Source organism: Gordionus sp. m RMFG-2023, chromosome 1 (genome assembly GCF_954871325.1).
Source record: "Gordionus sp. m RMFG-2023 chromosome 1, tfGorSpeb1-WG-v2, whole genome shotgun sequence".
NCBI lineage: Eukaryota > Metazoa > Nematomorpha > Gordioida > Chordodea > Parachordodidae > Gordionus > Gordionus sp. m RMFG-2023.
Window position 1 is genome coordinate 6,207,627 of NC_088775.1, and position 13,140 is coordinate 6,220,766.

Genomic DNA, 13,140 nt, shown 5'->3' on the forward strand with positions numbered 1-13,140 from the left:
ATTATTTTTTTTAATACTCGATTAGTAAACTATGGGCATCCTTTTCATCGGAACCGTCGGAATAAATCCTAATTTTATCGTAAGGGTTATTGCTTTCGTTGGCTATCAATAAATTTCGCACTAAAATCAGAATGTACTCTATTTGTAAATTATCTTCATCGAATGTGTCTTCCCAATCCTTAAAACAAATTTTTTTTTGTTAATTTGTAAAAAAAATAAATTGTTAACTAATATAGGTATTGGCTAAATGTTGACTAATATGGCTAAAACGTTAACATTAAGGTGCTTTTATTTATATTAGACTCTTTCCAAATGTGGGCCGATATATTTTAAAGAGAAAAAAACCCCCGAGACCAAAGTGACAGTTTTCGGCTACCCCAACTATAGTTACTAATTATATTTTTTTTATATTTATAAAAAAGAATAATTTGAATAGAAAAATTATAATTTTGTATTTTATATCGTTTTTTTTATAGTAAATGTGTATAGTTTTTAACAGTTTAAATGTAAATATTCGAAATAGAAATTATCAAGCAATTTTTATCTTTTTATAAAAAATTTATACATACTTGATGGCATCTATGAACGGCTGCACCAGTCATATCATTAGGAAATGTGGTGTTTTTCGAGTTTTTGCTGACCCAAGGATTTTTCGCTCTAATAAGGTATAAAAGGATATCCCCACCAACAAAGATCATTGGGCCAGCACAAACTCATGGTTGCAAAATCTCTCCCATTGTCAGGGACCAGTGTTGTTAAACGGCTAACCCAATATTTATGCCCAAAATTTTAGGCAAGCCTGGAGATTTCAATCATAGATAGCAGAAATGTTTGAACATCTATTAACGAAATATCTTGGCTCGCGTAATATTATGTAGGCTACTGCTAAATCGAGCAGCTTAACAACACTACTCCGATTATTTTAAGAAAAATGGAATCTACCATAACGAAAAAATTCATTAATTTTAAATTTTTTCCCTGATTATCAAAAATATCACCCAGTACCTACATTTTTTTAATGCAATCCCCCCCCCCTTGAAAAAAAACCGTTAAAATTGTTCCCCTTGGTTTAAAATCTTGCCTAGTATTACCTTATCATTTCTTAGATTTCGAATTTATTAGCTTCATTCATTTACAATTATATTAACTATCATTTTGCTAAAAATGAAACCCTGATTTAACATTAATTGTATCCCATAGGTATGTAAAATAATTTTTATTTGTTTATACATCTATGAATATCAACAACATCCACCAATTGGAGAGAATATTTATCAGGGATCCAACCCAAACCTTTAACCCGATATTAACTGTCATTTTTTATCGAACCTAAACCGTTGAATCGCTTTCCTATCCGAACCTGAACCGAACCGCTAAAAATTATTGCAACCATTTTAATTTTATGCTTATAAAATGTAGTGAAATTTATTACTAGTATATTGCAAAAATTCTAATTTTTATCTGGATTGCTTTAAGCATTATTATCATTCAATTTTAATTTGTAAAATATCAGTCAAAAAATTTTAAAATTTTTGTATATTGCTATTTTGCAACATTTGTTAAATAATTTTCCTTTTAATATTTAGATTTTTTTTTAATTTATCAATGCCAATTAGAGGTCTGCATCGGGCGTGTTTTTGGACCATAAGCCCGACCACCCAATGTTTAAAAAAATTAAACCACCCGCGAGCCCGCCCATAGTATACAAAAAATATACCCGCCCGCCCATTAGTCTAAAATTCCTTACACGCCCGCCCATTAGTCTAAATTTTCGTACCCGCCCGCCCATTAGTCTAAAAATTTTCATCCGCCCACGCATTATAATTTAAAATTTTTTAACGCAAGCCCGCTATAACATTTAATTATGGCCATTCTTTCAATTTTTTAAGCATCTAATAAAAAAAATTTCACATTAGACATACAAAAAGTTATAATTTAGGAAATTACTATACTAAGCTTAAAAACTATTCTAAATTATGGATAATTTATTTCAAATAAAATATTTATAAAAAAAAATATAAATATAAAATTGATATTATATGTAATTCTAATGCAAAACATAATAATGAATCGACTTCTGGATTCAAACACGTTCTTTCTTTGTTCTAAAAACCTTCCAGAAATACTTGTTCAGAAGAAGCACTAGTTACAGGAATTGCCAATATTTTTCTTGCTAATCTTGATAGCTTTGGCAAATCCCTTGTCGTTTCCACCAAAGTAGTTTTAAATGTACAAAAAAGTTTATTTATTTTAAGAAAAAAGTTTTTGATACCAAAAAAGGACATTTTAATTTTTAATATCCAAAATAGTTCATAAGAACAACTTTTTATTAATATTTACTTAAATGATTTTAATTTTTTTAACCCGCCTGCCCGTTTATGCCAGCCCACTTAGATAGGTGAGCATGGGTGGGTGGGCCAAAACCCTGCCCAATGCAGACCTCTTATGTCAATTATGTTTATATACTACTTTGATGATTCATGCATTAAATAGGAGTCAATTGTAGCATCCATTTATGGTTTGCAAGTCGAATAAGTGATATTAATGAACATTAATAATATGACTAGATAATAATGGCGTTAATGCATTGGTATGAACACGAATATAGAATTATTCAATTTGTAAAAATACAAATAATAGAATTATTCAATTTGTAAAAATACAAATAATACAATTATTTCATTCTAAAATATGAATTATTCAAATATGAGATTTCTATTTTTATAGGTATCGTAATATACACACCATTGATTAATATATAGGAATAAATTATATATAATATATAGATTATTTACATATAGTATTATAAATGATAGAAATTAAAGTTACAAGATTGTGATATAATTATGAAAGACCATCATGGTGCAAATATTAAATGTGACTTAAAAGAAATTATCCTCTAAAATTAACAAAATATTACAATAAAAGCCAAAAAAAATAAAAATATTAAATGTAATCAAGTAAATCTTAAAACATTTAAAGAATGGACTTAGTCATAAATGATCTATTAGAAAGATCAGATAATATAAATTTTTTAGCCTAAAGAATCTTGCCTAAGTAAAGAAGTGAATATCTTATACTATTGGTAAAATCAGTATATAAATTATCTGATGTATTGGCAGTTCTTGTTTTTCAACAAATACTATTTTTTATAAAAACAATGTTCACTATTGAAGTTAATAATTGATATTATTTATTATAATTTATAAATTATATATTATTTAAAATATGTAATTAATAATAAACCTTTTGTTTTTTTTTGATGAAATTTTAAAAAAATGAGCTTTTCTATGAATAATTTTAATTTAAGTTTATATAAAAAGAGTTCAAATTAATTTTTAGAGGTTTGAGCCTGATATTAATTCTTTTTTTTACCAACAAAACCTGAACCCTGAAATCATTATTTTAATTTGAACCTGAGCCAATATTTCTTTGGTTTAGATTCCTGATATTTACAATTGTTATAATGGTAATGTCAGAAAAATATAATAATATATGTAGATGTAATAAAGAATGGAATAATATTTTGATGGTTTATTAAGTGGGTGAATACTATGCCTCAGGCAGGGAGGATATCAATGGCTTAGCCCATGGGTCAGTCCTGCAAAATACTACTGGTGGGCTTAGTTAAATAATTTTGAATTTGATAAAGTACTGGTGAAAATATGAATTGATGTATCAATTTGTATTTTTCAAATATAGTATATATATAGTATATTTAATATGATTTGAAATAATGAATATAAAAACATCAAAATCAAAACTCTTATAAACTTGATTTAGATACATATTCAAAAAGTATTTTATTTTTTAATTTTATATAAAATCTCTAAATTTTAAATATTTATAATTCAAACATATATAATATAATACCTTTTCCACTAATGTTTTTAATTTGCTTTGCAATATAGAAAAAAAAATAAGATTGGCACAATCCTAATAAATGATATTTCATCGATTATAGAAAAGTAAGAAAACCTTTTTATATGCTAACAAAATGTCATTTAATTCTACAAAACGTTTTTGACCATTTATATCATTAGGTTTTTTGTTGTTATACAATAATAATATTGGATGAGTTAAATTTGCTAATAGCCTATGATTAAAATTTAAGGAGTATAGAACTTAGTTTTATAACTGGTTACTTAATTATAATATTAAACAATTCTATGTCGTCATTGTAATAAATAATCAAAGGTAATAAATCATTTGATACAGTTGAAGATCTTCCCAAAAAATATCGTGCTTCATTTAGAGGTCCATCTATTTTTAGGTATTTTATTATTTCCTTTAAGGTTTCTAAAATATTATATATAAAATGCATATAAAGTTTAAATTTACGAAAACAATCCGGTTCTTTCTTATATATAGAACCTTCCATAAATCCTAAAGCATTGCAAGAGGCCAAAATTTCATCTTTCAAGTCGACTTTCTTGAAATTTTCCATTTTTAAAAATTGCGGGTGGGTGGATGAATATTACATCTGATTAGTGTTGTTAAACGGCTCGTATTAAGCCGATTTTTAAAAATGGCTAAAGAACATTGCATAAGCCTCGAGATTTCGCTTATAGATCGAAACTTTTGTGCTATTTATGAGAAAAATCTTCAGGCTTGCTTAATAGTTTTCTGAATAAATATTGAGTTTTTAAAAATAGGCTCAAAAAGAGCCGTTTAACGACACTACATCTGATGAATAAATCAAATAGTAAAAAAGACAAGTTATAAGATTAAAACTAAATGTTATTTTATATAATTTTAACTAATTTATAATAGTTTTATTGTTGTAATAAATTTCCTTAGTAGGAGTGTATTATGCAAGGGGTCAGTTTCTATATGACAGGATTTTCACCGGATGCAAACCCCCTTCAAAAACCTTTGCCTACCCCCTTAAAAAAATTCCACCACCTTCGGTGGCGATATTTCCCCATTTTTATTTTCACCTTTTTAATTACAATGATACTCTTTTCAGATAATTTATAAAGGAAAACTTAAATTAATCTATCTCTACTACCAACTATCGATATTTTGTGAATATAAAGGATTAATTTTTAGATAATAAATTCAATTAAATCCTATATTATTTACAATGAATTCATTAATATAACTTTATGAGCTTGCTGAAATATCTAAACCTTCATTTAAAAGGATAGCAGAAAGTTTTATTTGGAAAACAATGTGTATGATTGTTTGTAAAAAGAATGAAGGAGGTGTACCTGCGAGTATGTAAAAATATATTTTATTATTATTAACTTTATTATATATATTTTTCTCATTTTACACTTCTTATATATACTATATCAAATTAGAATATAAACAAAAAAAACAAAAAATAAGATTACGAAAAATAAAAAGTAAGGTTACGAAAAAATAAAAAGTAAAGTTACAATTAGATTATAAAAAGTTTGTATGCAAAAAAACAAAAGTAATAGTAAGGTTAAAAATTAGACTATAATATTAATTCCTATAGTGTAACAGTTTGCGATAAATAGATTTGGTCGTTGAATTGTATTATAATAGTTCTATAATAAAAGTATTAATTTTTACAGCAATAAATTTTATCCTATTTCATCCGAGAATTTAATAGATAACCCCCCAAAAAAATTTATCCCACCCCATTAAAGCCGCCTACCCCCCTCAAAATAATAAGATGTAAACTGTTCCTACCCCTCCCCCTCATTTTAAGGCTTTTAAATTTTGAAGAGTAGCTGAGACTCTCCCCTCAAATTTTTTTTAGTTTTTTCCAAACTGTTAAATTTGAATTTCTTAATTAAAAAATTACAAACTTTATAGTCATGAATCTTTTTCATATTATAAACGACACATAGAAGATAGAGAAGTATAAAATTTTTATATGTATCCTCTGCTTATTATTTATTTGAAGTATAAAGTGAGGTTCACCACCAAGTCGTGGTTAGTGTTGTTAAATTGTCAGGTCGGGTCGGCTTGGCCGAAAACCCAGCAAGGTTTGAACCGAAAAAACGACCCTAAACCAGAGCCGACCTATTGGTAGGCTCGGTGGGGTCGGCTCGATGGGTCGGCCTGCTGGGTTAGCTTGCTGGGTGGATTTTCTGGGTCGGCCTTCTGGGCTGGCTTGCTGGGTTGGCCTGCTGGGTCTATTTTTTGGGTCGACCAGCTGGGTTGGCTAACTGGGTCAACAAAATATATATTGAAAGTTAAACCAGTTTGTTTTAATCCGGGTTCAATTTTTTTGATATTAGAAAGATGTTCAAAAATCTTTGGTTCTAGTAATAAATTGGCACTGCTATTATATCTTACTCCACGAGGAAAAAATAAATTGTAAATTTTTTTGAAAACATATCTTAAGCCTAGTTAAAAGTTTTAGATACTAGAAAGATGTTCCTAAACCTTTTATCTTGTAATAAATGGACACTGCTGTTATATTTTACTCCACGAGGAAAGAATTAAGAATTTTTTTAAGGACTTTGTTTTAAGCCTAGATAAATGTTTTGGATATTAGGAGGATGTTCTAAAACTTTTGGGTCTAGCAATTAATTGGCACTGCCATTATATTTTGCTCCACAAGGAAAAAATAAATGATAAAAATTTTTTTTAATTTACCTTAGGCTTAGTTAAAAGGTTTTAACACTAGAAAGATGTTCTTAAACCATTGGGACTTGTAATAAATATTCATTGCTAATATATTTTACTCCTTGAGGTAAAAATATATTATAAAATTTTTTTAAAATATATATTAAGCCTAGTTAAAAGTTTTAGACAATAGAAAGATGTTCCTAAACCTTTTGGTCTTGTAATATATTAGCACTGCTGTTATATTTTACTCCACGAGGAAAAAAAATTTAAGAATTTTTTTAAGACGTTGTTTTAAATGTTTAATATAATAGGAAAATGTTCTAAAACCTTTGGGTCTAGTAATAAATTTGCACTGTCATTATATTTTGCTCCACAAGGAAAAAATAAATTGTGAAAATTTTCAAAAAATTATCTTTAACCTAGTTAAAAGTTTTTGTTACTAGAGCGATGTTCTTGAACCTCTGGGTATTGTAAGAAATTAGCACTGCTGTTATATTTTACTCCATGAGGAAAAAATTTATGATTTTTTTTAAGACGTTGTTTTAAACCTAGTTAATTGTATATGATATTAGGAAGATGTTCTAAAACCTTTGGATCTAGTATTTGCACTGCCATTATATTTTACTCCACAAGAAAAAAATAAATTGTGAAAATTTTTTAAAAATTTATCTTGTGCCTAGTTGTTTTAGAGACTAGAAAGATGTTCATAAACCTTTTGTTCTTGTAATAAATTGGCACTACTGTTATATTTTACTCCAGGAAGTATTTTTTTAAGACGTTGTTTTAAGCCTAGTTAAATGTTAATGATATTAAGAGGATGTTCTAAAACCTTTGAGTCTAGCAATTAATTTGCCTGCCATTATATTTTGCTCCATAAAGAAAAAAAAATTGTGAAAATTTTTTAATATTTATCTTAAGCCTAGCTAAAAGTTTTTGATACCAGAACGATGTTCTTATCTTGAATTTGCACTGTCATTATATTTTACCACAAGGAAAAATAAATGAGAAAATTTTTTAAAAATATATTTTAAGAGTAGCTAAAAGTTTTTGATACTATAAAGATGTTCTTAAACCTTTGGGTCTTGTAATAAATTGGGACTGCTGTTATATTTTACCCATGAGGAAAAAAATTTATGAATTTTTTAAGACGTTGTTATAAACCTTTATAAATGTTTGTGATATTAGAAAGATGTTCCAAAACCTTTGGGTATAGTAATTAATTGGCACTTCTACTATATTTTACTCCACGAGGAACTAAATTATAAATTTTTTTTAAATTTTTATCTTAAACTTAGATTATAATATATGATACTAAAAAATGTTCAAGAACTTTTGATTCTAGTAATAAATTGGCACTGCCATTTTATTTTACCCAACTAGGAAAAAAATTACGAAATCTTTTTTAAATTTTGTCTTAAGACTAGTTAAGTATTTTACAGTAAGATGTTCAAAATATTTGGATCTAGTAATAAATTGGCACCAGCATTTTAATTTACTCCACAAGGGAAAATTAATTATGAAATTTTTTTAAATTATGTTTTTCTTAGTTAAAAGTTTTTGATAGTAAAAAATGTTCAAAAACCTTTGGTTCTAGTAATAAATTGGCACTGCCATTATATTTTGTCCCACGTGAAAAAATAAATTATCAGTAGAAAAAATAAATTATATAATTTTAAAAAAATTTATTTTAAGCCTAGTTAAATGTTTTGGTACTATAAAGATGTTCTAAAACATCTGATTTCACAAAGAAATTTCTAGTGCTAATATTATTTAAAACCCGCGTAAAATATAAAATTATATATTAATGTTTTGAGTAAGGTTCATATAGTATTAAATCCACACTGCTATTCTGATTCATTTCATGAGGAAGGTTATGAGACTAGTTAAAAGTTATTTATACTATAAATTTTTTTTTAAACCTTTGATTTCATAGAGATTCCCATTGACATTCTTTTTTAAAATTCCCTACGTTAAAATTTAAAAATATTAAATAATATATATATTTATGTTTTGACTCAATAGTAAGTTTGGGTCTAATAATAAGTTGTCCTATCATTATATTTAATCCACAAGATAATTAAAAATTTTAAAAATTTTACGAACTTTGTTTTGCGCCTAATAAAAAGTTTTTGATATTAGAAAAATGTTCCAAGGCCCTAGTGTCCAGAATAAATTAATATTGCTATTATTTTTTTTTAACTTGAATTTAGTTTAAATTTTTTGGTTTTAGAAATGAGTAGTATACCATTTGAAACTTTTTAGAGGATTGGCATTGGAAAGAAAAGACTGGGGAAGTTGATCAGTCATCCCATTTTTAAATATAAGTCACTTGGATATATTAATTTCCTAAAATGATCTTTAATCGTCTATCTATATGCTAAAAAATTTTTGAAATATTTAAATATTACAATTTTTTATATCAAATTTGAAAAATGTTTGTTAGACAAATAATTTTAGCAAAATTCGAACTATCGTAATTTGTGATTTTTGCAAAAATTTATGATGAATTTTACAAACATATATGATGTCAGGAAAAGTACGACAAAAATAGTTTCCAAAAGATACCTTTTCCTTAGATTTTTATACCCCCTATATTTTTTCTATTCTCCAGAATACCCCAAAATAAATGGTCTAAAAGCATTGGAGAAATGGGTAAAAATTTTTAAAAATAACGATAAATCCACTAAAAGATATACTGTACCTATTTTAATTTTACTTACTTCCATTTTTTATTGTTAAATTTTTTCGTACTACCCGTCCACTTATTTATTTTGTTCGCATGTTATGCAATAATATCATTTATAGTTATACTCCATTAACTTAATCTTTATTTTATGTCCTACCCGCCCACTTAATTCTTTTGTTCTCATGTTATGCAATAATATCATTTAAAGTTATACGCCATCAACTAAATCTTTATTTTATTATTATTATTCTTAAATTTTTAAATCCCCCCCCCCTCTCTAATCTTGTTTTCTTGTTCTTAATAATACCCCTTATTCTTTATGCATCTAATTTTTATTATTTTAAATTTACCAACCCCCCCCCCCTAATTTCGATTGTTTATAATAATACTTCTGACAATTCTTGAATCTTTCTTTTTTTTTCTTCAATTTTTGATTTTTTCTTTCCCTTATTTTTCTTGTTTATACCTTTTGTCAAGTATGCTTAAAAATAATTTCGCTTAAATTAAATGGCGTGTTTAGGAAACATATTTCATCCGCTTGCCCCAATTCTGGAAAATTTCCGCTCTCCTCCGGCCCAGATCTTTTTACTAACGCTCCTCATTCGTATGACGTCCGGCTTGTTGTTCCTCAAGCTCTGTTGATTTATTCCTTAACTCGCATAAGTCCTTAGTTCTTTCTAGGATCCCTATAGCCGCTCGAAAGTCTATCATTGGGTTCCTTACGTCTCTTATGAATAATTTAAACTCAGATTTCTCCTCAATACCCTTGTGGTTAGATTTAATTAGTTTCTGCTTTCGAGTTTTAGTTAAGCCCAAGAATAGAATTGTCCAATTTTGGAAATACGATTATCGATGAATTTTCTCCATCTAACTCTTTAAATCCTAACTCTTTCCGTTGTAAATTGATCTCTGAAAAATTAGATCTTGGAGATATTATCGGTGCTACCCAAATATTGACTTCCGATGATACTATTTCACCTATCAACGTTACTCTCTTTCATTCTTGAGAAACATCCACTAGCTTCCCCTTTTAACATTCACCCGCATGCCTCTTTACCTATTCTTTTTACCTGTGATGAAGTACTTAAATGCTTAAAGTCCTTTAAAAAAGGGACGACAAGTGGGTTAGACGGTTTCAGACCTGGTTTTTTTGTGGATTTAATTCAATGCTCTGATAGTGGTTTTATTGACCCTTTGCTGAAATCATTAACTGAACTTTGCAATAATATCCTCTTATGCGAAGTTCCTATTTGTATTCGTCCTATTCTTTTTGATGCCGTCTTGTTTCTTTAACCAAACCGGATGGTGGCATTAGACCCATAGCCATAGGGTCATTCTTTCGTTGTTTAGTCGCCAAGGCTATTGTAAATAGGATCCGGCCTAAGGCCAGTTTCCTCTTATTTCCCTCATAGTTAGGATTTGGAGTGAGAGGTGGGTGTGAAGTGGCCTCACATGTTGCATGTATTTTTATAAATACTGAGGCCGATAAGGTTTTCTGCAAGTTAGACTTCAGAAATACCTTCAACACCATCCATAGGAGAGCATTCTTAGCATCTTTTTTACATCATTTCCCAAAATACTGGAATTTCCTTAATTCCTGTTATTGATTCCCTTCGTTACTCAAATTCGGGAAATTTTCCATATCCTCTGGAGATAGGATTCAGCAAGGTGATCCACTAGGTCCCTTGCTCTTTACCTTACTATAGGGATTCAGGATTTGATCAAAAATTTAAAGTCTGATTTCAAATTAGACTTTAATTTATGGTATCTCGACGATGGCTCTTTTGGCGGTTCTTTATCCAATGTTATGTCGGCCATATAGTACGTTGAAATAAAAGCTATAAAATTGGTCTTTCTCTAAATAGGAAAAAGTGTGAAATTTCCTCCACAATAAGGATTTTATCCCTCCTTTAGATTTTACAATCATTCCGCACGAGGAACTCTGTCTTTTATGTTCCGCTATCGGTTTTTCAACTTCCTGTTGTCAAAAAACTTTTGACAATTTGATCCACTCCCTTTCCAATTCACTCAAGAATCTTCCTCATCTCCCCAAGCATCATTTCTTCTTTCTCACCAAAAAATGTCTTTTACTACCGAAATTCTTACATTTATTTAAATCTTCCCGCGCTTTCCAGTACAATACCCTCCTTAAGGCCTTCGAATTAAAATTTAAACATTTTATCGAATCCCTTTTAGGCTCAAATTTTTCCGATTTCAATTGGTCTCTCGCCTCTATACTCGCTTACCGGGGTGGACTTAAATTTTCACCCCCCCCCCTTTCCTAATGGCAATTGCGTGCTTTCTTTCATCTCGAATATCCTTTAACGATTCTATCTCCTCGCTTATCGAGTTGGACGATCCCTTTCTATCTTCAGCTAAACAAGAGTGGCTTACTTTAGCTATCCAAGGCTCCGAGCAGCCAGTTTCCAGTCATCTAAAGAGCTTCCTTACCCTATGCTTTAATGCGCGTTTAAAAAACTTTGTATGTGTCCCGATCTAACTAACCTTCAACTGCTCAGAAAAGCAAAAAAAACTCTAACGGCCATGAATGGCTAGACGCGATTCCGAGTGGTAAAAAGGAAATACTCACAGACGATGAGTTTCAAACTGCCATTGGCCATAGGCTTGATTGCCTTCTTCTGTGGACACCTGTGCTGCCTGTCACAAACAGGTTGATCCTTCTCTAGACATTGTTTTTCGTGTTTCAAAGTCAGTGGCCGTTTCCTGAGGCACGACAATCTTAATAGGCTAGCAAAGCCTTGATTTCGGCTTATTTCCCCAATAGTTTGGAGCCATTAGATAAAATAAAATGTTTTTATATTTAAGAAACTATGAGTTTAATTAATATTGGAAATGACTAAGGGATCCTAATTTGATTTAGCATATGCTATAAAAAATCACTTTTAACTGCATGGGTTTATTTATTAAATGCTTTATCGTTCCTATTCTATATAATTGTGATCAGGAATAAAAAATAATTTTAAAAATGTGAGAGATATTAACACTTTCTAACTTATTATCTCTATTTTTCTTCTTTTTCTCTTACTGCACTTCTAAGTTCAACACTTTTTTTTTACAATACTATCTTATTTTTCAAATTAAATATATAATTTTTTTCTTACTTGATATATTTTTTTACCTTTTTTTTTCTTCTTTATCTTATTCTTCTTTTTAACACACTATTGAACATAAACTTAAATTTTACCAAAAAATAAATAAAAATTTTTTTTTCCTACTTTTTATAATGTCGTGAAAAAATACAAAAAAAAATAATCTACAAAAATAACAATAATAATAATATACTTCTTCTTTTCTTAAACAACACAATACTTAAAAAATATCAATAAACATTATTTATTAAAAAAAACTATTAAAATTATAATTAAATACACTTATATTTTTTTTAAATATTAGACCAATTATATCAAACACTATGTCTGTAAATTAAATATAGCAAAATAATATAAATTAACATTATAGAATTATATTTTTACTCATGATATTATATTTTATAATTCAGATTTAATTTAATTTTCATAATATAACGATTGTTAAAGGTTTAAGTAAATTCTAGAATGTAATTATATTAGTAAAATAAGAAATAATTGCTTATATATATTATTAATTACTTGTGAAAAGATACATTCTTATTTTTTTTGAACAAAAAAACTTTTATATGAATTTTAAATTTATGTCATTATATATTATAATATTCATATTCTTTTGTAATGTCATATAAAAAATATACATATCAATTAAATTTTTAAATAATTCATCTTGCTTAAATTTTTTTGTTACTTTATTTACTTATATATTATTATTATAAAAATTGTTATATTTATATATATTTAATTTTCCACTTTCATTAAAATATGAATTAAAAATGATTAATTATTTTGATT